The sequence below is a fragment of the Piliocolobus tephrosceles genome, chromosome 2 (genome assembly GCF_002776525.5).
Source record: "Piliocolobus tephrosceles isolate RC106 chromosome 2, ASM277652v3, whole genome shotgun sequence".
NCBI lineage: Eukaryota > Metazoa > Chordata > Mammalia > Primates > Cercopithecidae > Piliocolobus > Piliocolobus tephrosceles.
The window spans coordinates 73,586,623-73,613,197 of record NC_045435.1 but is presented as its reverse complement, the minus strand read 5'-3'; the positions used below and the strand labels follow the sequence as shown (position 1 = coordinate 73,613,197).

General features: G+C 38.6%; 1 protein-coding gene and 1 pseudogene across 9 annotated transcripts in view; both read right to left on the bottom strand.

The window, feature by feature from the left end:
- Positions 1 to 26,575, bottom strand: part of CADPS (calcium dependent secretion activator) — a 483,558-nt gene that overhangs the window by 378,638 nt on the left and 78,345 nt on the right. The window lies entirely within an intron of this gene.
- On the bottom strand, positions 8,502 to 12,876 carry LOC111532823 (annotated as a pseudogene).

Genomic DNA, 26,575 nt, shown 5'->3' with positions numbered 1-26,575 from the left:
AAATGTGAGCACTTGTTCTAGACAAGGATCGTGGATATTTTATGCTGAAGATGCCAGGCCCATTGGTGAACTGGAGCTGGCTTGTACAGGTGTGTGAGAGCTGATTAGGGAATCTGCAGAAACTTCTGTGAGCCAGTGTTAAATACAGCCATTATTTTAAAATAATATAAATAAATTATATTAAAAACAATGTTAATACACTTTTAATACTTAAAATTCATTGCCTCCTAGTTATTTTACCATATTTCACTTTTATGAGTGCTTCTGAGGTTACTTACACCTATGGCATTTGCATGAGGGAAACTCTATATAAGGGAGTGCTACCACCCATCTCTTCCCAGCTCCACATTCAGTGTTGTCTCATTGGCAGCTTCATATCAGCCAAGGTGGGAGTATTTATACCATGGAAATTGGCAAATGCTACTAAAGTTATTTTTTTTTTTTTTTCTCCTGAGAGATGGTTGTTAAACATGTAATAGCAAGCACAGCACTGCACATGCCCCTCTGGTGGTCTGAAATACCTTGATAAATGAAGTATGACCATACGCAGTGGTTTTCAAACCTTACTGTTGGTACATCCATGATCGCATGACAGATGATGTTTGGGTACAGGATACACTTCTGGGTTGTGGCATAGAGAATTTGGGTACTAGGTTATGTGCAATTCCTTGCCTATCAATCCCACCTTTCTTTCCTAGGAAAACATTCTTAAAAGATTCATACTCATTCCTCCTCCTCACCCCTTATCTGGTTCTGTCCCACCATCCATCAGGTATCAATGCAGGCAGCACTAATTTATGAAGCCCTTCCCAGCCCCTAGGCTAGGGGCAGATCATCCTGCTTTGTGATTCCACAGCATACTGTTTATTTAACTGCTTCATGGTGATTAAATGTGTTACATGATGTGTCTTTTCCTGCTATCTTATTCATCGATATTTTCCCAGGGCATAGCTAACTGCCTTACATGTGCCAGACAGTCAGGGCTGATTGCATGAATGAATGAATGGAGTGTACGCAAGACATGTTATTTTCAGGTATCTTTTCATTGGTTCTAATTTATATAAAATATGTATATTAAAAAGTCAGCCAAAACTTTGCTGTTTTAAAAGTTAAAAACTTTTCACTTTGAAAAAGTGAAAAACTTTTAACTCTGAAAAAGTTAAATTTTTTATAAAAAAGTTATGCTTTATAATTGATCATGAGAAATTACATCTGAGAACCACTGTTCTAGTGGAAAAAGATCAGTCCAGTACCAGTTCTGTTGGCCACTGAATTTTGATATACTTTATTTAACCCAGTATAGCCAAAATAACGTTTCAACATGTAATCAGTATATAAATTATTAATGAGACAGTTTATGTTAAAAAAAAATGCTATGCCTTTGGAATCTGGTGTAGTTTACCCTTACAACACATCTCAATTCAGAGTAACCAAATTGCAAGTGTTCAATAGCCACAGTGGCTAGTGGCTGTTGCACTGGACCAGTTCAGACCTAAAGCATGGAATAAACTCACTTCTAAGTTGCTTAAGCTTTCCTGCTCTGACTCACGGATATTGATATATGAAATTGAAGAGAAAATCATAGTTATTTTTTATGTGCTTGAAACCATTTGAACTGAAATATTAGGTAGCAGTTGATTTGCTCATAAAAATGATACCTATAACATAAATTTATTTTAAGCAGACCAGCCTTAATCTCGTTCACAAATCCTAACAGTATAGGACCAACCAAGGCATCTCACAGGATTTCTTGCTCAGAATTCCTTCTAAAACAGTGTCAATACCAGCTTTGCGTGATTTTGGGAGTAGGGTGGGATGACAGGGCAGGAGAGGAATGGAGGCCTATAGACCTCGCTTTTGTCTTAAATGATTAAGTAATTGAAATAAAATTATGCACACACCATATGAATGTTCAAGATTGATTGTTGACCCAGGCCAAATCTATTATCTCTCTAACCTTTCCTTAAATAAGCATGGATTTAGTTAAGAAATATTTGGCGGGGTGCAGTGGCTCACGCCTGTAATCCCAGCACTTTGGGAGGCCGAGGCGGGTGGATCACAAAGCCAGGAGATCAAGACCATCCTGCCCAACACGATGAAACCCTGTCTCTACTGAAAATATTAACAAAAAACTAGCCGGGCATGGTGGCGGGTGCCTGTAGTCCCAGCTACTCGGGAGGCTGAGGTAGGAGAATGGTGTGAACCTGGGAGGCGGAGCTTGTAGTGAGTGGGAGATCGTACCACTGCACTCCAGTTTGGGCGACAGAGCGAGACTCCGTCTCAAAAAAAAAAAAAAAAAAAAAAAATTTATAGAGCACCCACCCTCTGCCCAGCCCTGCACCAGACACTAAGGGTTCAGTGGTCAACACACACAACCCCTGATCTCACCCATTATTTCTTAGGGCTGGGCAATAAGGGATCAAAAGAAATAAGGGCTTTTCTTCAAGGATCTTATAGTCTAAGTGGAGAGGAAAAGGCAAACAAAAAAGCACATAAAATTATGATTCAGGATTTCAGAGAAAAGAAATTACAGAATATAAAACTCTCAATGGAGAAAGGAGCTAAGGAACTTCAGGAACATTAATTTTAGTCACGTTCAGAGAACACACATCACAAAGCCACACAAAGCATCCCTTGCTTCCCTAGTCACATTAAGCTGTCAGCAGGAGAGTTGGGGGCATGGACTTCAGTGGCAGAACTTTATGCCTGGGTTTTGCCACCTACTGGTTTATAATTCACTACTTTTCTCACCACTAATTCAACAAGCCTAGTGTTTAGTTACTCCACTCACTAGCCATGTCTCCCTGGGCAAATGACTAACCTCTCTAAAGCTCAGTTTTCTCATTGGTAAAATGGGCCAATATTGACTTCATAGGGTTGTTGTGAGGATCAAGATAAGCAAAATACTCACTGCAGAACTTAGTACAGGATGAATGCTCAATACATCTTCGCTACTGTGATGATTCATTCTCATATTTTTAAGAAAACAAAAACAAAAACAAACGAACAAACAAAAACAGAGTCTCACTGTTGCCCAGGCTGGAGTGCAGTGGTGTGATCTCGGCTCACTGCAATCTCCGCCTCCTGGGTTCAAGTGATTCTCGCGCCTCAGCCTCCCAAGTAGCTGGGACTACAGGTGCGTGCCTCTACACCTGACTAATTTTTGTATTTTTAGTAAAGATGAGGTTTCATCATGTTGGCCAGGCTGGTCTTGAACTCCTGACCTCAGGTGATCAACCCACCTTGGCCTCCCAAAGTGCTAGAATTATAGGCATGAACCACTGTGCCCACCCTAATTCTCATCTTTGAGTGTTTGCACATACTGTTCCCTTGAGAATGCCTGCCTCTGGGGACATTTCACATGTACACGTCTTTAAATTTAGTGCATGCACTCCCTTCCAGACTCCTCAGGTGGAGGTCGCTATTTTCTCAGCATTTTGTTCACAGTCCTACGGGGGGAAGGTTTTATGTGGTGAAGCAGTTATTTATTTAAACTCAAGTGCTCAGAGGCAGAATCATGAGTCAGGAGTTGAGAGCACAGGCTTGGCGTCCAAGAGATACAGGTTCAAGTCCTGGTGATACCACTCACTTCCAAGCTGGATGACCTTAGGCAAGCTACTTTCCCTAAGCCTTGGTTCCTCCTTAAAAATTTTGGATGATAAAACCGACCTCCTAAAGTTACTAAAAAGATGAAAAGGAAATGAGGTAATATATCTTAAGATCTCAGCTCATGGCCTGGCAAAAAAGAAGAGCCAAATGATAAGGGGCAGATGATAAACTCAATGGCCTCCAAGGCCCTGCATGACGTACCCTGACTTTGACTTGCTCCACTCTGCTCTTTACTCACTCTGGTAGCCAGCACACTGGTGTCTTTTTTACTTCTCAGCTGTGCCCCGACTTTTCTTGCCTGAGAGCCTTTGCCCTTGCTGTTCCCTTCGCCAGGGATGTTCTTCTGGTTTTCCCCGTGGCTGGCCCCTTAGGATTCAGCCGAGCCGGCATATCCTGGGAAGCGCTTCCCTGACCATCCAGTCTACAGTAATGTTCCCCTAGCTAATCTCTGTCACAGTGCCCTGAATTTCCTGCACAGTCATTATCACAGCACTTATCTTCTCTAAGGTCAAATTATTTAATTTAACATGTACATAGAAAAATATACCTTATCAGCACAGAGTATGAAGAATTCTTCTTCTTTTTTTTTTTTTTTAAGACAGAGTCTTGTTCTGTTGCCCAGGCTGGAGTGCAGTGGTGCCATCTCAGCCAACTGCAAACTTTGCCTCCTGGATTCGAGTGATTCTCCTGCCTCAGTCTCCTGAGTAGCTGGGATTACAGGCAAGCACCACCACGGCCAGCTAATTTTTTTATTTTTAGTAGAGATGGGGTTTTGCCATGTCAATCAGGCTGGTCTTGAACTCCTGGCCTCAAGTGATCCACCTGCCTTGGCCTCCCAAAGTGCTGGGATTATAAGCATGAGCTGTTATGCCCAATCAGTATAAGACTTCAAAAATTTATATTAGGCCATGAATTTTATTAACAAATAAAATACCCCCTTTCTACAACCAGACCAAATATTTTCTACTCTAAATGAAGTCCTGCTTTTAGAAAATTTAGAAATCGCCTCATCTTAACCAAATATTTACTTATTTACATAAAGTTCTTCTCAGCTTTTATATTATATATATATTTACATAACATACTCTGAAAAAGGCATTTTAAGTGAGTTTTATTTAGCTTGAAGAAAAAATGTGAAAGACTTTATCATGGCAAAATATAAATGGTAATTCTGAAATGCAAGTAGAAGGGGGAAAAACATGTTGAATGTGGGAAGAATTATGATGAGGCTGTCACCCTGGACTTCCCTTTGGAACATGGTTTCCCAAAATTCAACTATTCAAATAATAATTCAATTATTTAAGTAATACTCCCATGAGTATGTCCTCCCCATGTACTAACTGTACTATTAACTTTTTGTTTTTGCATTAAACATATATCAAATCACTTTCTTTTTCTTAACTAAAACTTGTTCTAAGCAATAATATCTGAAACCATAAGCTTTATGTAGTTTTATGTAGTAGCTATAGTTAAAATAGATATGTTCCATCCTCTTGCATACCTATACCACATTTTACAAATTGCTTCTTTAGAAAAAATGTCAAAGTCTGCTATATATAACAGTTCTTGCTAACTTTTTAAAAATTTAGGGTAGCAGTTGAATATAAGTTAATTACTACTTTAAAAAATTAGCTCAATTTTAAAATTATTTAATAATAGAAAGACCAACCAGCATGCTATTCCTAAAGATCTATTTTGGAGCAGAAGAGAAAGAATAAAGACCTGTAAGTTGGCCACATGACACTCTAACAAAGAGTTCTATGACCTACAGGGAAAGGAACTTGGAGACATAATTTGAACATTGATTGAGATGGGATTCTCCCAACCAACAATTATCTAGTAGAAGAGGAAAAAAATAGGAAAAATGCATTTAGAAGGTGAGTTGGGGCTAAAGATTGGATTGAAGATCAAAAGAGAAGAGGAAAAGGATCAAAGGGGAAGAAGAAGAGAAGGAGGTCTATTTTTCACCCTTCCATCCACAAAGCTCTTAAAAGTTGTTCTTTAGTAGGACAAATGTTCTACCCTTGAACCCAATAACACTTAAAAAAAAGAACATATTTTTCCAAGTTGGAGGTACTCAGGCAGTACTCACATGGATTCTTCTGGCATGTGGTCAAATAAGGAGTTCTAGAGCCAAAGATCTCATTAAGAGTTAGTTGGCAAGTTGCCATCATTCTCAAACTTTTTGATTTCAAGTCTGTTTCACCTGCTAAAAATCACTGAGGACTGCAAAGAGGTTTTGTTTATGTAAGTTGTTTTATAGCTATTAATAAATACTATAGTGATATTAAAACTGAGGAGTTTAAAATACTAACTTATTAAAAAAACAATAAACTCATCATATGTTAAACTGAAATAATACCCTTTTATGAAAATAATATTTTCCAAAAGAAAATAATAGTGAAGACTGGCAACATTTTATAGCATTGCAAATATCTTTTAGAGATTGGTAGAGGACAGTTAGATCCTAATTTCTTTCTCTGCATTCAGTCTGTTGTGAAATGCTGTTTCGGTTGAAGTATATGAAGAAGATCTGGCCTCCCACAGATAGGTTGTTGGAAAACTGAGAGATACTGTAAGAGCCTTTTCAGATAAATGGGATAGTCTTCCTGATACTATACCAAAGCCCAAGTGGTGGTATTTTCTTGAAAGTTAGATATAATGTAAAAATCAGACACTATATCAATGAACTTTCTATACTCAATTAAAACCCATTGATCTGTCTTGCTATTTGAATGAATCTTTTACCCATAAGTGGTTTTTTTATTTTAGTTTAGTTTAGTTTAGTTTTGTTTTTGAGACAGTCTCTCACTCTGTCACTCAGGCTGGAGTGCAGTGGCGTGATCTCGGCTCATTGCAACGTCTGCCTCCCAGGTTCAAGTGATTCTCATGCTTCAGTCTCCCAAGTAGCTGGAATTAGAGGCGTGCACCATCACACCCAGCCAATTTTTGTATTTTATTTTTTTTTAGTAGAGATAGGTTTTCACCACGTTGGCCAGGCTGATCTCAAACTCCTGGCCTCAAACAATCTGCTCACCTTGGCCCCCCAAAGTGCTAGGATTACAGGCTTGAGCCACTACTCCTGGCCCATAAGTGATTTTATTTTTTAAAAATCATACATTGGTCATGTCAAAAATGAATTGAGTGAGTTATGTTAATTTTCCAAATGTTCACACATTTCATCACACAATACATAAAAAATCATATGACTTAATATTGCCACTGATATCAAAAAAATCTTTAGGTATTAAGAAACTGTCCAGATTATGGTGCTGATTGAAATCTCAAATTTTATTATTGGCAAAAAATATTGTCAGTTGTTTTTCTTGAAATAACAGGCTCTCTCCATTTACTTTATAGAAAACATCTATGAAATACCTACATTTGTGTGTTGTTTTTCCAAGTAAAAATGATATTCCATTTTTTAAAAATGCTTGTTTAGTTGGCAACTCAGTCAGACAAGTCCCTTCCCCTGAGACAACCATTGTCCTTCCTCATGCTCCCTAAGTGCTTTATGTAGTTACCATTTCATTGTATAGAATATTAAAAAGGTGTGTGCCCAAGAATCAACATTTAATAAAATTAACACTTTCTATGGTTTCATCAAGGAAAGTATTCTGTGAAGTTGGCCATTTTTAAGCAGCAAGTACATGGCCATGAGAGATATAATGATCTCTAGTACAGTTGGCACCACTACCTTGGTTTGTGTGAAAGTACCAGCAGTCTTCCTCATCATTGCTTTTTCATCATTATTGATAATGTTAACATAGTGAGAAAAAAAGCATACAATATCTTGGCATTACAAGGAAAATCACCTTGCAGACTTCCAGGAGCGTGTGGACTACACTTTGAGAACCACTGCTCTAGTGAATCAATGAATCTGCTAGTAGTGAATCTACTACCAGCAAGGTAGTAGTCAGGAGGAGAGTGCTAGGGTATAGTCTTGGAGAAATTAGCATGAGAATATAACAAGCAGAGAACAGAACATGGTATAGGGGCTTGCATGCCAAACTGAGGAGCTGGGCTTTCATTCAAAGAATGGTGGGAAAGTATTAAAGTGTTTTACATAAGAGAGTGACATGGTTTAAGAACACGTAGAATTGGCTGGGCGCAGTGACTCACGTCTTTAATCCCAGCACTTTGGGAGGCCGAGGCGGGCAGATCACGAGGTCAGGAGATTGAGACCACCCTGGCTAACACAGCAAAACCCCATCTCTACTAAAACTACAAAAAATTAGCCAGCCGTGGGGGTGGGTGCATGTAGTCACAACTACTCAGGAGGCTGAGACAGGAGAATAGCGTGAACCTGGGAGGCAGAGCTTGCAGTGAGCAAGTGCACTGCACTCCAGCCTGGGCGACAGAGCGAGACTCCGTCTCAAAAAAAAAAAAAGAACAAAAGAACATGCAGAATCAGGGAATAGGAATGAGTTCTGGGGGTTAGCATAGAATCAGGAGAATGTTTCAGGCTTGCTGTGATATTTGAAGAGAAGAGGGTCCTGAATAGTGTCTAGAATCTCAGTTTGCAGAGACAGGGATAGCTGGGAAAAGAGGAAGGCTGTAGGGAGAAAAGGTGAGAGAGAGATGAGGAGGGCATTCCAGGTTGAGGGTACTAAATGGGTGAGGAAAGACAAAGATGAGAAACTGTGGGTCCTTCTTGGAGGACACAGCAAGAATCTCTTTTGTCAATTACAATCTATACCCTGCTGACTCCAAAAACAAGGATTAGAGGCGGCTGTCTGAGTATGCACAACAGAGGAGTCCAAAAATAAAGTCACAACTATTAGAAACGAAACCGCAGATTGTTCCATTTGGCTGGAGCTCAGATTAAAATACTAGCACAGCAACATATGAAATCACTAAATCTCCACACACCATCTTGGGTCTTATAAGGTTTAATAGTGAACTTTATCAGTAGCAATTATTTCCAGAGAAAAAGTTGAAAAAATCTGAATGCAGTCTGTGTACAGGTTATACGTGGCACTAATGTAACATTCATAAACTGTGACCATGAGCTTCACTGAAATTGATTTAGGTAAGAACCTTATCGTGTCAGCATGAACAGGGAGAGGAGTTACAAGTGATTGGCAGTCACTTTTCAGGCTGCTGGGGGATGTGGAGGAATGTGGAGACTTTGACTGGTTGTTCTAACAATCGCCATTCAGGATCCAGAATAGCAGAGAGTAAAAACAGGACAAAGAGTGAAGGTGATCTGAAACTGGGAAATACAAAAAAACACAAGCGTACACCCTAATGTAAACTAGGATCTTTAGTTAATAATAATGTATCTGTACTGGCTCATCAACTGTAACAAATAGAGCACACTAATGCAAGATGTTAATGATGGGGGAAACTGTTGGAGGTAGGGGGATACGGGGTATATGGGTACTCTGTACTTTCTGCTCAGTTTTTCTATAAACCTAAAACTGCTCTAAAAAATAAAGTGTATTAGTTAAAGAGACACACACATGTGCACATAGAGACCTTCTATAAAGGGATCCAAATACAGCAGCACATGATGTAGGCCTAAGCATGCCCAGGGAAGAACAGAAAATTCTATCGCTCAAGCCTGTCCTGATATTCAGAAGCAGGAAAGAGTAAAAAGCCATCAGCATTTCTGAGTTTCATCATCTCATGTCTTATGGCAATATGAGCTGGCTGAATTGTACTGAGGTTTCAGAGGTTTTTCTGCACCCACAAATGAGTTCTGGCTTATTAAAATGATATTTATCATTGGCTCGCTTCTCTCGCTGTTATTTCATATTATTGATAATTTAAAGGCATCAGTGATTTAATGACTCTTGCTCCATTTAACAGAGAAATAGCTTTGGTTCCTTTTGGAAGCAGTGGAGAGGTTGAACCTCCCTCAGGTTGACTGACACTGCTGGTCCTATCAATGGACAGTGTATACTTCATGTATTGGTAAACACGTGGGGATGCTTCATGGAATATCACTGCAATCACTTTGGAGATAGCTCCTTTTTTCCCTTATAATATTTGGTTGCAAGAAATGTCAAGATCATTGTCCCTGTGGTTAGTTAACAATTGTTCAAATTTTATTTTTTAGTAAGTCAATTTTTTTAGTAACTCCGCTGATGCATTTTAAAGCTATTAATGCCATTTAAAAGCCTTTCTGCATTTTCCCTTCACTTTCTTTACTTGGCAAAATCTTGTTTGTCTATCAAAATGCTACTTCAGATCACTTCTCTCTGATGGCTCCTTCCAGCCCCTGAATGATACCTCTTTAGTCTGAACTCCCTCATCCCTGACTCTTGGTAGTTATTATATGATTGATATATGGCATGAACTTTAATGTCTATCTTGCATCAGCATTACCCATGAAGCTTGCAGAAAATACTGATGCCTATACACCCACCACAGACCCACTTACTCAGAATGGCTGGGAATAGAAACCCAGGTATGTACAAGTTTAGAAACTTCACAAGCATTTCTGACATACGCTAAAGTTAAGAGCCATTGCAAGAAACACCTGCTGAATGAACTGAACTATGGTATATTTTTATAAAGGATTAAAGGTATTTCCTATTCTCCTTAGTGTGAGTTAAATATTCTGCAACTTCATGTGAAATAGAAACTAGATTTTTCTTTTTCAGAAAGAACATTTACTTTTTTTTTTTTTTTTGAGATGGAATCTTGCTCTGTCACCTGATGGCATGATCTCAGCTCACTGCAACCTCCACCTGCCGGGTTCAAGCAATTCTGTCTCAGCCTCTCAAGTAGCTGGGATTACAGGCACGTGCCGCTATGCCTGGCTAATGTTTGTATTTTTAGTAGAGACAGGATTTTGCCATATTGGCCAGTCTGGTCTCGGACTCCTGACCTCAGGTGATCCACCCACCTTGGCCTCCCAAAGTGCTGGGATTATAATAACCTCTTTTGCTTTCTTGCCAAATGCCTTTGGAGCTGGTGCTTTTGGGGCTGGAGTGTTTTGACCCTTCTGAGATTCCAAAGGAGGCACTGCCTTCTGGCCTTTGGTTTTCTGGGCAGGAACCTTCTGGGTTGCAGCCTTCTTGCACTCAGTGGTCATCTTTTTTTTCTGTAACTTTAGCAGCAGCACTCTTAATAGCAGGTGCTTTTTTGGGAGAGGTTTTCAGGAGAGCTGCCTTTGAAGCTTCTTAACTTCATTCTTGATTATTCTGTTCCCCATTTTGCCTTCATGACTTTAAAATGATCAAAATCTGCCATCTTGGCTTTCCCTTCTCTGGCTTCAATCTTCTTTGCCCATCATGTGGTGGCCCATTTTGCATTGTCTGCCTTCTGCCAGGCTTGTGGGACATAATTCTGGTGGGTACTGTGTGGAAACTTGAGGATGAAATCAGTGAGCTGCACGCATTTGAAAGGCATAGCCTGTCTCCTTACCTGAGTGCAAGGTCCTTCGACCAAAGCCCCATTCTGATCAATAACATCTACTGTTGTGACCAATTTTCCAGCATAAGGTCCAAAGAAGATGTAGGTTACCTGACCAACCTCCACGAAGCTCCTCAACACAATGTCAGTGGCATTCAGTGAGAAGGAAACTAGATTTTTCAATGCAGTTTTAGAAGACTAAACTAAGAGACAGTAGATGATACAGTGAGGTAGATTCAGGGGTAACATAAGGATAAAATTCTGTTGTTTTGAACACTTTTAAAATGAATTAGGTTGCCATTTGATGCAGTTTCTTGTCATTGAGAGTATTTGCTTGTTTAGAAAGGATTCATCATTGAACTGAGGGCTAGTGGCTACCGCAGCCCCTTGCACATAGAGTTTATGGTACTTTATTTCATAGGGTTTTTTTTTTTTTTCTTCCAGGCTGGTCTCAAACTCCTGGGCTTGGGCAATGCTCCCACCTCGGCCTCCCAAAATGCTGGGATTACAGGTGTGAGCCACTGTGCCTGGCCCCAGAGGTATTTTCCAAATAGAAAAATGATATAAAACTTGAAAATACAGACTGGGCAACATAGCGAGATCCCATACCTCAAAACTTTTTCAAAAAATTAGCCAGGCATAGTGGTGCATGACTGTGGTCCCAGCTACTTTGGAGGCTGAGATGGGAGGATTGCTTGAGCCCAGCAGCTTGAAGTTGCAGTGACCTATGATGGCACCACTGCACCCCAGCCTGGGTAACAGAGGCCCATCTCAAAAAAAATTAAAATTATAAATTAAACTTGAAAATAAAAATAAAAGATGAACATGTCACCTAGTTTGTGATGAAGGACATTGTGTAAAAAGTTTGGAGAATGAGGTCCTCTCATTCTCCAGAAAAACTCTAAGTTTGTTTGACTTACTTTTTTTCTACTGATTAGGTCCAGACTCTATGAAGCTAGAAGTTAACTTGTAGAATACTGATAAGTTGCAAATGATTTCTGTCTAGTGGAAAAAAGATGAGCCCCCAAATTATAGCATTACTGATCTAATAAACATTAACCAATTTTGAATATAACTCAGCAAACTTATTTTTGCATTCCTTTGCTGGTTGCCTATATAACTCTCTCATCATTTATTGCTCTTTGAACCAGCTTTTCCATCTTGCTAGTTCCTTAATTAACGAGTTAAATAAATCTTTGATAATGGCTCATTAGATATTTATATGAGTCATGTTTTTAACTTTGTGAAAAATATACTTTGACAATATATAAAGGACTTATCATAGGGCTTGGCAATCGAGTGCTATCCAATAAATGTTAGTCATTACCTGTATCTTAGGACTCGTACATTTATTTTTTAAAACGATACTATTAGGGCTGATGCTATTAGGGTATAATTTGCTTCATTATCTGTGATTCTCGCTGCTAATATGAATGAGATCTACTGAGATAAGCAACCAAACTTGTGTTGCAGGAGGTGTATTTTTCTGGGGTAAGAGGACAAGTACCACTATATTCACATGAAACATAACTGGGAGGCTCGTCCTAGGGCAGACTCCACAATCTCTCTCAGGAATGTTTGCTGCCCTGAAGGCTTACAGCAGAGAAAGCCACCAGCCCTTTTGCAGCTAAGTTGGCTGCTGCCAAATATAAGAGCAGTGAATCTACTAGCAGGAACAACTTGAGGCCCTGTCAGAATGCATACTCCGTGGATACACTCCTATTTAGAAATGCAAAAGTCACTCTTACACAAACCTCCTTTCAAAGAATAAGTGGATTTGAAGTTGGGTGCGAAGCCCAGAGAAGAGTAGATATGCTGAATCAGTCTCCTAGGCCTCTGACACATCAGCAGAGAAGGGACGATGACACACGTGACTCCCAGCATGGGCAGCCAAGAATCCATGAGCAGAAATGGACAGGGGAGCAATGTGGCACAAGTCTTCTGAAAAGAGCAAGTTCAGTTTTGTTGGGAGGGACCAAAGGGCTAGAGAGAAAACTAATCCTGGGAGTGAGAACACACCCATGATTGTGTGTGTGGGGCAGATGGCAACTGAAGTGATGTGAGATGCCCCATGGATGCCAGTACTCAAAGCCAAGCAGACGGCAAGATGGTAGGGGAGATACAAAAGTTGCACATTCCAAGTCTTTGCACCTCAAAGACCACCTTTTGGAAGCTTGTCTCTTTGATTACAAAATAAAATAAAATAAATAAAGGACCAGAGCAGACCTTACAGCCTTCACTTCACTGAAATTCTTCATTTGTGTTTGGTCCTCAGAGCCCTCACAATTTGACTGAGACTTTTGAGTTCTAAGAAGCTTCTAGAAAAAGCTAAACATCAATTTCTAGTCACTCATTTCCTAATGTCTCCCTTTACCCATACTCAGTTGACATCTGCACTACTGAGAGATCTGGATTTTTGGTGAAGGTTAGAAGGACAGAGTCATCATTCTGGAATGTTGGTTAAAAATATACAGGGAAAGGAGAAGATATCCAAAGGTGGGAGACAGAAAAGAAATACCATAGGGGGAAAAAAGACATTTCCCCCTCCTGGTAATTTTTGTACAAGGTGGTCATTAATGAAGCCTCTCTAAAGTTTAACATCAGGACTTACTATTCAAATTTCAGAAGCCCTAATCCATCCATCCATCCATCCATCCATCCATCCATCCATCCATCCACTCATGCATCCATCCACCCACCTGTTCAACCACTTATTAAGCATCACTATGTGCCAAGCGCTGTTCTAAGCATTGAAAAGTCAGTGATAATTTAAAAAGCAAACAATCTTGCCCTTTTGGAGCTATCATTCTAGTTGATGATCATGAGGCCCAATGGATGATATGGGTTCATGCCCAGCACTTGACTTAATGTGTCATTAAAAGAGGTAAATTTGGACTCACAGTTTTTCATGAAGACACCAAAGGGCAAAATGGCTTCAAAAAAGAATGCAAGCAGAAAAAAATAGGGAGAGAGAAATTCTATACATTAAAATTTGGCCATGAAGGATGGTCACATTTCTTTCTCTAAGAGGATGTACAGCATTTAAAGAGCAGAAATATTAGATTACATGGGAGCTAAACCCTGGATCAGAGGAAAGTGGCCTTGAAAATTATCTTTGGTGCATAAGCATGGGATTTCAGGAGTTTTGCATATAGTCTAGTTGTTGTTTTTTTGTTTGTTTGTTTATTTGTTTTGAGATGGAGTCTTGCTCTGTTGCATAGGCTGGAGTGAAGTGGCCCCATCTCATCTCACTGCAACCTCTGCCTCCTGGGTTCAAGCAATTTTCATGCCTTAGCCTCTCAAGTAGCTGGGATTACAGGTGTCTGCCGCCATGCCTGGCTAATTTTTGTATTTTTAGTAGAGATGGGGTTTTGCCATGTTGGCTAGGCTGGTGTCAAATTCCTGACCTCAGGTTATCCACCTGCCTCAGCCTTACAAAGTGCTAGGATTACAGGCGTGAGCCATTGCATCTGGCCTAGTCTAGCACTTTTTAATATAGCATCTTACATTCCTCCAGAAGATTGCTATGGTTCCAGAAAGAAAACAAACACTAAAAATGTGTGGCTTTCCTCGCACAAAGGTGACCTAAGTGATTGGTCTGAGACCTGGGCAAGCAATGTCAGTGATGTGTGTTCTCTCTGTTTCCCAGGAAAAGGCAAACTCTAGTTTTAAGCACAGGTGGGAATGGTGTACCTCAACGTTTTTTTTTTTTTTGAACCACTAAGAACTACTATTGTTTCCTTCTACAGACCCAAGATCTGAAAGACAACTTCCTAAAACTCTGTATTTATCAAGTAATGGTAAACCAAGACTATTTCTTATTTTTATTACTCTGAGCCTCAGGTTAGCAGTACCTCTACACTGAACTGATATAATTCCAGGTTTGATGTGTTAGCTGTCCTGGGAAAATTGAAAGACAGCAAATATATATTGGGGCTCCTGGGGTCTGGAGCAAGACAACCATGTGGCACTTGAATTCCGGCTCAGCACTTATTGGTTGTGAGAGCTTAGGCAATTTTCTTAACCTATTAGACACAATTATAAAGTTAGAGGAGGCAAGTTAAAAAACATATCTGTGCAAGGCTATTTGTTAAAGTGTTACTTATAATAGCAAATGTCTATTGCTGGGGACTGGTTAAATAACAATTGTGTCTCCACATAATCAAGTACTATACAAGTATAAAAGGAGTGGAGAATAGCTTTAGATACTGATATGGAATGAACTCCATTGGATATTGTTAATTTAAAAATATGAGGTGGAGAAATACATGTATAGCATGGTACTATTTATCTAAGAGAGAAGGAGAGAAATACACACAAGTGCATACATGTGTGAATGCACACATGCACACTTACATTATAAAAATGGAAGACAAACCAAAGCTTAAAATGAAATGATGTATGAATACCACTTCCTATGAAACTTAACCAGAGTTCCTTGGAGCGATGGCTGATTTTTGTCTTAAGCATGAAATGTACATGATGACCCTTATCTTACCAGAAATTAAGGAAGCTCTCAAAGACTGCTGGGATTCTATTTAAAAAGGACATAGGAACCAATTAAAGGAGGCTCTCATTGGCCATAGATTGTTTGAGAATGTATAAAAATAATGGCTACATAGTATGTGATGTCAGATTATTTAAATCATAACATTACTCATAAAACCAAATATATAAAGGATCACCTTCGAAGGACGTTAAGGTACCAACCCATTATTTTGATAACATAAGTATCAAGCTTTTTGTGTGTATTTGTGCATGCCATATGAACTGCATCTCAGACTAACTAAATAATTCATGAGAAAAACTTTCTCTTTATAGGCTTTTTCCAGCTAATACATGAAAAATAGTATGATACTCTTCACCCTCTTGCAACTCCCAATGAAATAATGGATGTAAACAATTGTCACTGATGGATATTAAAAGAAAGAGAACTAGTTATTATGTGTCTACTGATGGAAGTACAAACACTGCCTCTGAAGTATTCCTGTAGAAGAATCAAATATTAATGTGATAATCACTGGATCCTATTACCAATATATGGGGGAACAGAGAGAACTATGTTAAATAATATCAAGAGGTGTGACCAGCAAAATCCAGACTGTGGGAAACTCTCCAAGAAAAATAGTCTAGTATTTTCAAGAAAAGACTGCAAGCAGAAAAAAATAGGGAGAGAGAAATTCTATACATTAAAAGATACACAAGGGCTATATCAAGCCATTACAATGTATGCACCTCATTTGGAACCTGATTTGAATGAGTGAACCAGAAAATATTTGTGAGATCTTTAAGGAAGTTGGAAACTGACTGAATATTTGAGGATATTAAAGCGTTACTGTTAGGCTTTCAGGTGTAATAATGGTACAGTGGATTGTTTGAAAAACAGATCTTTATATTTTAGAGATTCATATTATAATATCTATAATGTTATGTCTGGAATATGTTTTAAAATAATTCATTTCAGGAGTATGGGGAGCACAAGTGAAAGAGATTAACCACGAAGTGATCATTAATAAGCTGGATGATGGGTACAAGAGAGTTAAACTAACCTCTCTACCTGTTTATATGTATATATGTTTGATATTTTCATAATTTAGAGTGTTTTCAAAAGTTAGTGAGTGATATAACTCTGGTGGGAGTGGTGGCAGGGTCAAAGGTAGGGAATGCCAGTGACTGGGTCTATTTAAAGCAACGTAACTTTCCCACCATGATCATGCTTCATCTCAACATCCTAGTACTGTGAGAGTCTCATTTGTTTGTGCTACACTGCAAACATTTTGAAAAGCTGCTTTTTGAATGTCATATACCTTGAGCCTTGCTTTGCCATCCAGCGTTTTTGTTGTTGTTGATACCAAAGTAACCTTCTTACAGGACTGCATTACTCACTCAGTACATAATGGTGAGATCTCTGGTCATTCCCCAGACTGAAAGAATGTAATGTGATACTATTAAAGACCCATCAGCTTCCCTGCTCCCATACCTGCTCAAGGTGATTAAGTTGGTGATAAGAAGGTAAGCACAGTGAGTAGGAAAATGGCAGAGTCAACACTGTTCCTATTTCTCATTGGCCATATTATGAGGTTAAAACAGATGAGTTCTTCAAATCTCTCAAGACCAGCCTTTCCCAGTGCAAATAGGAAAAATATTTTATATATGGATCATCATCAACACTGAACCATGCCCTGTGCATACTGTGTCTTGAGACTCAGCTAATGATAGCTTGAAATCATCACAATTAGTAAGTCATAAAAAACCAAGCATCTAGGACAAAAAGAAAAACTCTTTTCAAAAAGAGAAAAAAAGGGCCAGGAGTGGTGGCTCTAGCCTGTAATTCCAGCACTTTGGGAGGCTGAGGCAGGTGGATCATTTGAGGCCAGGAGTTCAAAACTAGACTGGCCATGATGGTGAAACCCCGTCTCTACTAAACGTACAAAAATTAGCCGGGGATGGTGGTGCATGCCTGTATTCCCAGCTACTCAGGAGGCTGAGGCACGAGAATCGCTTGAATGTGGGAGGCAGAGGTTGCAGTGAGCCAAAATCGTGTCACTGCACTCCAGCCTGGGCATAGAGCAAGACTCTGCTTAAAATAAAATAAAATAAAAATAAAGTTAGTTATTTTCTTGTTAACCATTGAAAATAAGGATGTTATGCAGAAAGCAATGTGAAAGTAGAAACTCTTTTTGGAAATGACTCTTCTAATGTGTGATGTGAGGATGTACCTAAATATTTGATGTGCCTATAAAAATCTCTAATGGTAATTCCAGCATTTGGGGAGGCTGAGGCGGGAGGATTGCTTAAGGTCAGGAGTTCAAGAGCAGCCAGGCAACATAGTAAGACCCCATCTCTAAAAAATTAAACACAATGGCTAGGTATGGTGTCACATGCCTGTAGTCCCAGCTACTGAAGTAGGAAGCTGAAGTAGGATAATAGCTTGAACTCAGGAGTTTGAGGTTAAAGTGAGCTATGATCATGCCACTGCACTTCAGCCTGGGTGACAATGTGAGAACCTGTCCCTACAACACACACATACACACACCTTCCTAAAATATTGTAAATGATCTTATAAACTTGATTAATCTGCTCTCAGAGGTTCTGAACTGTTTTAAAGAAATTTTCAAAAAATATAAAGACAAAACTTTTATTGAATAATAACAATAGATTGACACTAGAAAAGACAGCAATTTGCTAGCAGATGTTTTAAAAATCCTGGAGTAATTGGTGGGTAGAATTGAAACACAGATATCTTGGTATCAAAAGCATAGCCAGCAATGCCTATCTTTCATTTCAATCTAAGGATCTTTCTGAGGCATCTTTTTCAGTTATGATCAAGTGATTTTTTAAAAACCTCAAGCTGGGCATAGTGGCTCATGCCTGTAATCTCAGCACTTTGGAGGCTGAGGCAGGAGGATCACTTGAGCTCAGGAGTTAGAGACAAGCTTGAGCAATATGGTGAAACCTTGTCTCTACTAAAAATATAGAAAATTAGTGGGGCATGGTTGCATGCACCTGTAATCCCAGCTACTTGGGAGGCTGAGGTGGGAGGATCACTTGAGTCCAGGAGGAGGAGGTTGCAGTGAGCCAAGATCGCACCACTGCACTCCAGCCCGGGTGACAGAACAAGATCCTGTCTCACACACACACGCAAAAAACCAAAAGCCTCACAACTGTGCCTTTGAGTTACTAATTCAGAAAGCCTGAAACAAAAATTTTCAAAAATAGTAATGCATATTCAAGCATATTTTTGATTAAAATATTATTTCATTTTCATGAGAGTGAAAACACTTTCATACCATTGATAAATATAATACAACCAAAACATTATTTTATCTATGACTCACCCTTTTAAATGTATACTTTTATCTATATTTTTCCTTGCATAGTATATTAGCATAATACTAGTTATTAATAAATGAGTGCAAAGAAGAAGGTATCCTCAAAATGTTTTACTGACAGGACGTGTGTTCAAAATAGCTTGGAAACCATGGATACAGCGATTAAGGGTCTTCATTTTGGAATTGGACTGCTTAAGTTTGAATTTTGAATCTATTGTGGCCTTTGGACAATAGTTTGGCTTGTCTAAGCCTCAGTTTGTCTATAAGACAGGTATATTAATAGTATCTGCATTGTGACTGTTCAAAAGATTAAATGCGATAATATGTGAAGTTGTAGCTGTGTCTCTGGCACACGGTAAGTATACCACAATGTTAGGTACTATCACCATAATCATTATCATTGTCCTCATCCTTGTCATCGTCATCATCATCATGAAATCAAGCTCTCTGGTCACAATCATTTATGTTCTAAATATAATAATAAAATATAAGTAATCTTCAATGTGTCTTTAATGTGTTTCTCACAGTTGCGTAAAAAATGTCATACTTATTTTGGCAGTTTTATTAAAGGTACAGCTGTTCAACTAGGTCAGATGTCCCTCAAGGCCCGCTTGAATGATGTGATATGAACACACCACACAGTCAAATCTGAAATAACTGAAGGGCAGACAGTGAATGCAATACCTTTTCTAATTAGATACCTCCCTTAATTATTTACAAAGTGCATGAAAGAAAACTAAGAGGGTCTTGGAAGAAATTGGGCAGGACATAGGCCAAGTACTTCTCACCATATGTATCCTCCCTTCAGTTTCCTCTAGGGTTCTGCTTGTGTGGCTGAATCCCTAGTTTTTCTCAAGTTTTCTCAGATAAAAACAAACTGAGTTAAGAAGAGGTTGAGAAAAGCACACACTTTACCAGGAAGTTGGTGACCCATGGAAAGTTACACACTTCTTAATGTCTAGACCTTAAATAAGATCGTAAATAAGGTCTTAAATGATCTTAAATAAGATCTATGCCTTCAAATCCACATGTTTTAAAGACGTATCAGAATGACCTTGGGACCCCACACCGCTGTATTTGTAAAATTTGCAAAGCTATTGTATGTATACTTTAGTCCCTGTTTTAGCTTTTGATGTGATATTACTTTTTGGTAGGGATTTCCTGTAGACAGGGTCTTTCTTAATTTATGGGATTATTAGCGTATTTTCAATCAGATGACTTCTCTATTTGAATAAACTGCTGTCTTGCCCCTCTTTTTGTACTCTACCAGAGAGCTAACAAATATGGGCAAAATAAATATCTCCTTATAAAGGAAAGCAGGATTTTGCCCATATATTTTTCCAAGAGGATTTTAAAAATAAACTCCACTGAACTTTAAATTTGAAAGACTAAGGGCTTAGGGTATGTTTCACTCATCTTAAACAGGACTGCAAATAGGAAACAGAGTTCCAATATTAATCTGGTTCCATACTCAATGCTGGTGATTTCAAAGACATTCTTTCAATGATCACAAAAATATGTTCTCCCTGATTTTTTGCTGAGAGCAGGTATTAGTTTCTGAATGATTGATTTTATTGGCCAGATTGTGGTGGTTCAAAGCACAGATTTTGGCATCAGATGGAACTGGTTTCTGGTCACATGTCTGCAGTTCCCAGCTGTATGATCCTAGACAAATAAATTCAAATTCTAGGAAAAATAGCACCTATATTCATGGTTGGATTAAATGAGTTAATGTGTATAAATGCATATGACCTGGTCAAAAAAAGCACTCGTTATATGTAAACTTCCATCAGCATCGTGATGAGCATTATTATCACCAGCACCATTTGCATGATTACCATGAAGTAGTCTGACACTTTAAAGTGGAAATGGAGATGCCTTGGTTAAAGTTTCAGTTCCAACATTTTTCTGAATCTCTAGCACACCAGAAGCATTTACTGTGCAATTTGGGGTCTCATTTTCTCCAAGCAGCAAATGGGCTCAATAAAACCTGCTGAAAGATTTCCCCAGGTGGTAAGCCCAGCAAAATCAAATGCACGAATATATCAGAATTTGGAAGCAAATGTCAAGTCCGTAAAACAGAACTGTGGCAACATAAAACTGACACATATTCATTCTCAGTCACTGGTGTTTATGAAGTTCTAGTATCAATGGTGACTGTCTGAGCTAGAGTTGGTGCCAAGAGCTTTATATGCACTATCCTAGGCGTTCTTCTTGTCAATCGTGAGAAATAAGCACCGCTATTACAAGTGAGGAAACCAAGACTTAAGGAGACTGAGGAACATGTCCAAAGTCACACAGCCAGAATGGAAGAAGACTCCAAGTTCCAACCTAAAGCCAATGTTCTTAACCCATTATATAGTCACCCCAAAAAGGGAGTAGGAGTATGTGAGTCTAACCAGCACACTTAAAGCATTTTATTGAAAATGGCAGGCCTGTTAGCATTTTCCTTGTTTTTCATAAATTTAATAGTATTTTGCTCAGGCTACTTTGCCCCAGTATGTTGTTCTTCGAGACTCAGTAAGTATCAATTGACAGCAAGGAAGAAGTTTTACAAATATACTGGCAAAAAAGTGGGGAGGGGTACAGAAGCCAGCTTCACACTGAACATGTTCCAGAGATATTCAACAACAGAAGTAATCCATATGAGAAAACAAAGGAAGTAGCTGCGAGTCTTTCAAAAGTTTTATGTTTATTCCTAGACACAGTTTCAAATAAACCTATCAAAATATTGTGGTGCAGTGAGAATGTGAATAATAATAACGCCAAAGAAAGTAATAATTGTAATTAACATGTATCAAGCCTCATTATGTGCTAGGCTCTTGGCCAAGCCCTTAACATATGTTTTCCTGCTCTCATTCCCTTCAACAAACTTTTACTGAGGGCCCACTATGTGTTTGGTCCTATTCTAAACTCTGTGAAATAGAACCTTGGAAAAATAGCCACAGTCCATGTTCTCAGGTAGTTTACTTTTATATATTGTCTTTTAGATACATGAGTACAAGCTTTTTGGAAGAAAATTTGAAACTTTGCATCAGAAGGCTTAAAATCCTTTAAAATATTTGATTTTTGATATCATCATACAATGAAATAATACTTCAGACACTAGAAATGATTTAGAATTTTATGAAATGATGCAGGAAAATGTTCATAAAGAAAATGCAACATATATTTTTTTAATTATGGACACAGAAAAAATAAGAAGGCTACATAAGTACCAACTTTATAGTAGTATTTCTGAATAACTGAATTGTGGGTGATTTATATTTTATGCATTTTTATTCGTTTTTTTCTAAATTCCTATGATGAATAAGTACTACTGATACAAGAGAAATTACTTTATAAATATTGTAGCCTTATTCATTTCTACTCCAGACAATTTGTTCTGAATCTTATGTCTCCATGTATATTTGTTTCTGAATCTAATGTGGCCATATATATTTTGAAAGAGTACAAGGAAATGGAAGTAAACAGTGCTATACTTCAGTGATCACTGTGTCATTTAGAGGCAAAGAGTACAGTGGGGAGTCACAGAATTAGATTCATACTAGTCGGCAAATATCATTTTGCACCTAGGACCAGCTCTAACTACCAAGAACTTCAGATTACATCTCCTGTTCGAGCCTTCCTTTACCCATCTATAAAATGAAAGGATTGAAAAAAGTGATTTTTAAGGATATTGTCAATGATCAAAAGTTATTTTCCTTGCTCTACTGACAATGACTATGGCTTCTAGACCTTTGGGCATTCATGGAAGTTCAGTCCTTAACAAAGCTACATATGGAGAAAAGCTACATATGGAGAAAATCTACATTGTGATTCAAAGGGACCAAAGAGTGTCTACTCGCAGATACACCCTCATATGTTTTCTGAGTCTAATTAGAACATTTTCAATAAAGTCCTGGTGCTTTTGTCACTGTCGTGATAATTTTGTGTTATTTTAAAAATGGCGACTTTTTTTTTTTTTTCCTTAAGCTTGGCTCCTAAGTAAAAAAAAAATATGTATTTATCAGTATTCTTTGTGCAGTATTTCTGTTTCCCATCAAATGTTCAGGTGACTTACACATGAATAGGACAAAACAAGAGGGGAGACAAAATTCCAGGTCAATTAAATGAGATATGAATGTAATTGGGAATCTTAAAGCAGATTCTTTTTCTATACTCACTGAATATTCTATAACAGTGTAGTCCAATGGGACATTTTGGAATGGAAAAAGTGCTCTATATCTGCACTGTATAATATGGTAGACAATAGCTACATGTGGTTAGTGAGTGCTTGCAGTATGACTAGTGTGAATGAAGAACTGAATTTAATTTCAATTAATTGAAATAGCTACCTGTGGCTAGTGACTACCACATTGGGCAGCTCAGGTTACAGCCTTGCTATACAGAATATGGCTCATGGGCCAGCAGCATCAGCATTATCTGGGAATGACTAGAAATGCAGAATTGTTAGAAATGCAGAATCTCATTCCCTATTGTAACCTACTAAAACAGGATCTGCATTTTAACAAGATCCCCAGGTGATTCATATGAAAACTCATGTATGAGAAACATTGCTCCAGAGAAAATTGCTCAACTTTCCATTTCAATCAAGCAACCAGTTGATCTTTCAATAAGTCAGCAGGTACCAGTATCTGCTCATGGCACCAGGCACTGGATAAGTCACAGCAGGAAAACAGAAAAGATTTAGGAATGTGCACTATGCAGTACAACATGGCAGATAAGGCAATTACCTTGGGGTCAAACTGTTCCGGCAATGCCTTTCCTAATGTGTTACCTTAAGCAAGATAGTTTACCTCTCTGTTTCCCCATCCTTTAAACAGAAACAATTTGTGAAGATTAAATTAGATAATGTACTTTAAGTGCTTAGTACGTGCCTGGCATATAGCATGCACCCAATAAATCCTCATTTTGCTGTTGTTTTACTTATCAAGGCTCTTATAATGAAGCTGCAGGAGATTCACATCCTTAAACCAGCTGGACCTTTGCAGAAGATGAGGGTATTAACTACAGCCCATGCTGAAAAGATGCTGAATCTTACGTGGCTTCATTCTCCGGGAATGCTCCACTTTAATCAATATCAGTATGTAGGAAGATAAAGCACCTCAGTGAGGATATATTGTTCATTAAATAAAGGTCACAGGTGCTGGAGAGGATGTGGAGAAATAGGAACACTTTTACACTGTTGGTGGGACTGTAAACTAGTTCAACCATTGTGGAAAACAGTGTGGCGATTCCCCAAGGATCTAGAACTAGAAATACCATTTGACCCAGCCATCCCATTACTGGGTATATACCCAAAGGATTATAAGTCATGCTGCTATAAAGATACATGCACATGTATGTTTATTGTGGCACTATTCACAATAGCAAAGACTTGGAATCAACCCAAATGTCCATCAGTGACAGACTGGATTAAGAAAATGTGGCACACATACACCATGGAATACTATGCAGCCATAAAAAAGGATGAGTTCGTGTCCTTTGTAGGGACATGGAGGCAGCTGGAAACCATCATTCTCAGCAAACCATAGCAAGAACAGAAAACCAAATACCGCATGATCTCACTCATATGTGGGAATTAAACAATGAGATCACTTGGACACAGGAAGGGGAACATCACACACCGGGTCCTACTGTGTGGAGGGGAGAGGGGGGAGGGATAGCATTAGGAGATATACCTAAATGACAAGTTAATGGGTGCAGCACACCAACATGGCATATGTAATACATATGTAACAAACCTGCACGTTGTGCACATGTACCCTAGAACTTAAAGCATAAAAAAAAAAAAAAAAAAGGTCAAAAGAGAATCAATTCATGTGACTAATGAGTGTGTTTAACTTTTTTTTTTTTTTTATTGAGATAGGGTCTTGCTCTGTTGCCCAGGCTGGAGTGCAATGGTGTGATCACAACTCACTGCAGCCTTGACCTCTCAGGCTCAAGCGATCCTCCCACCTTAGCCTCCCAAGTAGCTTGGACTACAGGCATGCACCCCCATGCCTGGCTAATTTTTAAATTATTTTGTAGAGACAGGGTCTTACTAAGTTGCCAGGCTAGTTTTAAACTACTGGGCTCAAGTAATGTTCCCGCCTCAGCCTCCCACAGTATTGGGATTACAGACATGAGCCACTGTGCTCAGCCTTGTTTAACTTTCAAATGTCATGTCCTCTGCCACAGGACCTTAGTATGTTCTCTGAATTAAATCTCACATTACAATTAATTTACTTTAAAAACTTATTTTTTATTTTTTAGAGACAAAGTCACACTCTGTCACCTAGGCTGGAGTGCAGTAGCAAAATCATAGCTCACTCTAACCTTGAACTCCTAGGCTCAAACAATCCCCCTGCATTAGCTTCCCAAGTAGCTAAGACTACAAATCCATGCCACCATGCTTGGCAACTTGTTTTTTATTTTTTGTAGGGACAGGGTCTTACTGTATTTCTCAGGCTGGTCTCAAACTCCTGGCCTCAGGTGATCCTCCTGCCTTAACTTCCCAAAGTGCTGGGACTACAGGCATAAGTCACTGCACACAGCTTACAAATATTTATTGATAACATAGTTTGGGGAGAAGGTTTAAGAATGGATTCTGCAATCAGACTTCCTGGATTGGAAGCCCAGTTCTGCCACCTAGTAGCACATTTTAAATCTTTTCTGTACCTGAGTCTCTTCATCTGTGAAACGGGAAAACCACAGTCATGCATGACCTTTTACAACATAGCCTAAAGGTTGTCAGCATAAGAAGTGTTTGGAAGTACTTTTCTTCACAAATTAGTACTACCCCTACTTTGCTCAGCTTTCAGACCAAATGCTGCAAGAACTTATGAATGCCAAGTGACAACAAGTATTTATAATGCTTGTGAAGCATTAACAAACACAATTTAATATGGTGTAGAATGTGGCATCACTATTTATTTAAAATAGGGTCCTTTTGGTATACTCTGTAACTGGATCTTCTTCAAAGGAATCCAAAACAGACCTGAATTATACACAATCAGTTTCAGCAGTGCTGTTGACTGAATTTATCTATGAACCGAATTAAAAACAAAAACAAACAGAAGAGTTTGGAGGAAGACATTCAGCATTTGAGCTAACATGTGCAGCAGATCACTGCATTAGGCATCATTTCTCATTTTGCAGCATCACAGTTAAACCAGAACGTGGACTTTTGATATAAACCATTGCTGGAAAATGACTGTATCAAGTAACTGGGTTCTTTCCTCTGACTCATCCTAACCCCAGCTACAGAAAACAAGTTATCTCATATTGATTAGGGATGGGGTTATTTTTGGAGGGTAATTAATCTGCTTTTAAAGAGAACTAATAGTTACTTTCATGGAATTTCACATACAATTTTAAAAAAATTGAAACCATCAAGCATATGGTATGTGTGTGTGCACGTGTGTGTGCATGCATGCATGTGTGTGCATGTACACTTATTTGTTTGATGATTTTGTCCCTCAAAATCATTGTTATAAATTGCAGATAACACTGTGGAAAATCCCTAGAAAAGAAAGAGTTCCAATTAACATCCAATTTGTTGTTGGGACCTGTGGAACTCCCTGGGGTGTTCTACAGACAAGAAGTCCAGGCAAAACTAAAGACCCTTGGGCTTCCAACTCAATTATCCCTCACCCTCTCAAAAGAACAAGTAAATAAAATATACAATCAAAATCTGCCAAGATACACATGTGAATAAATGGTCTAGCGGAATCCAGCGATAACTCTAATTTAAATAAAAAATATGACGGAATGATGAGTAACAG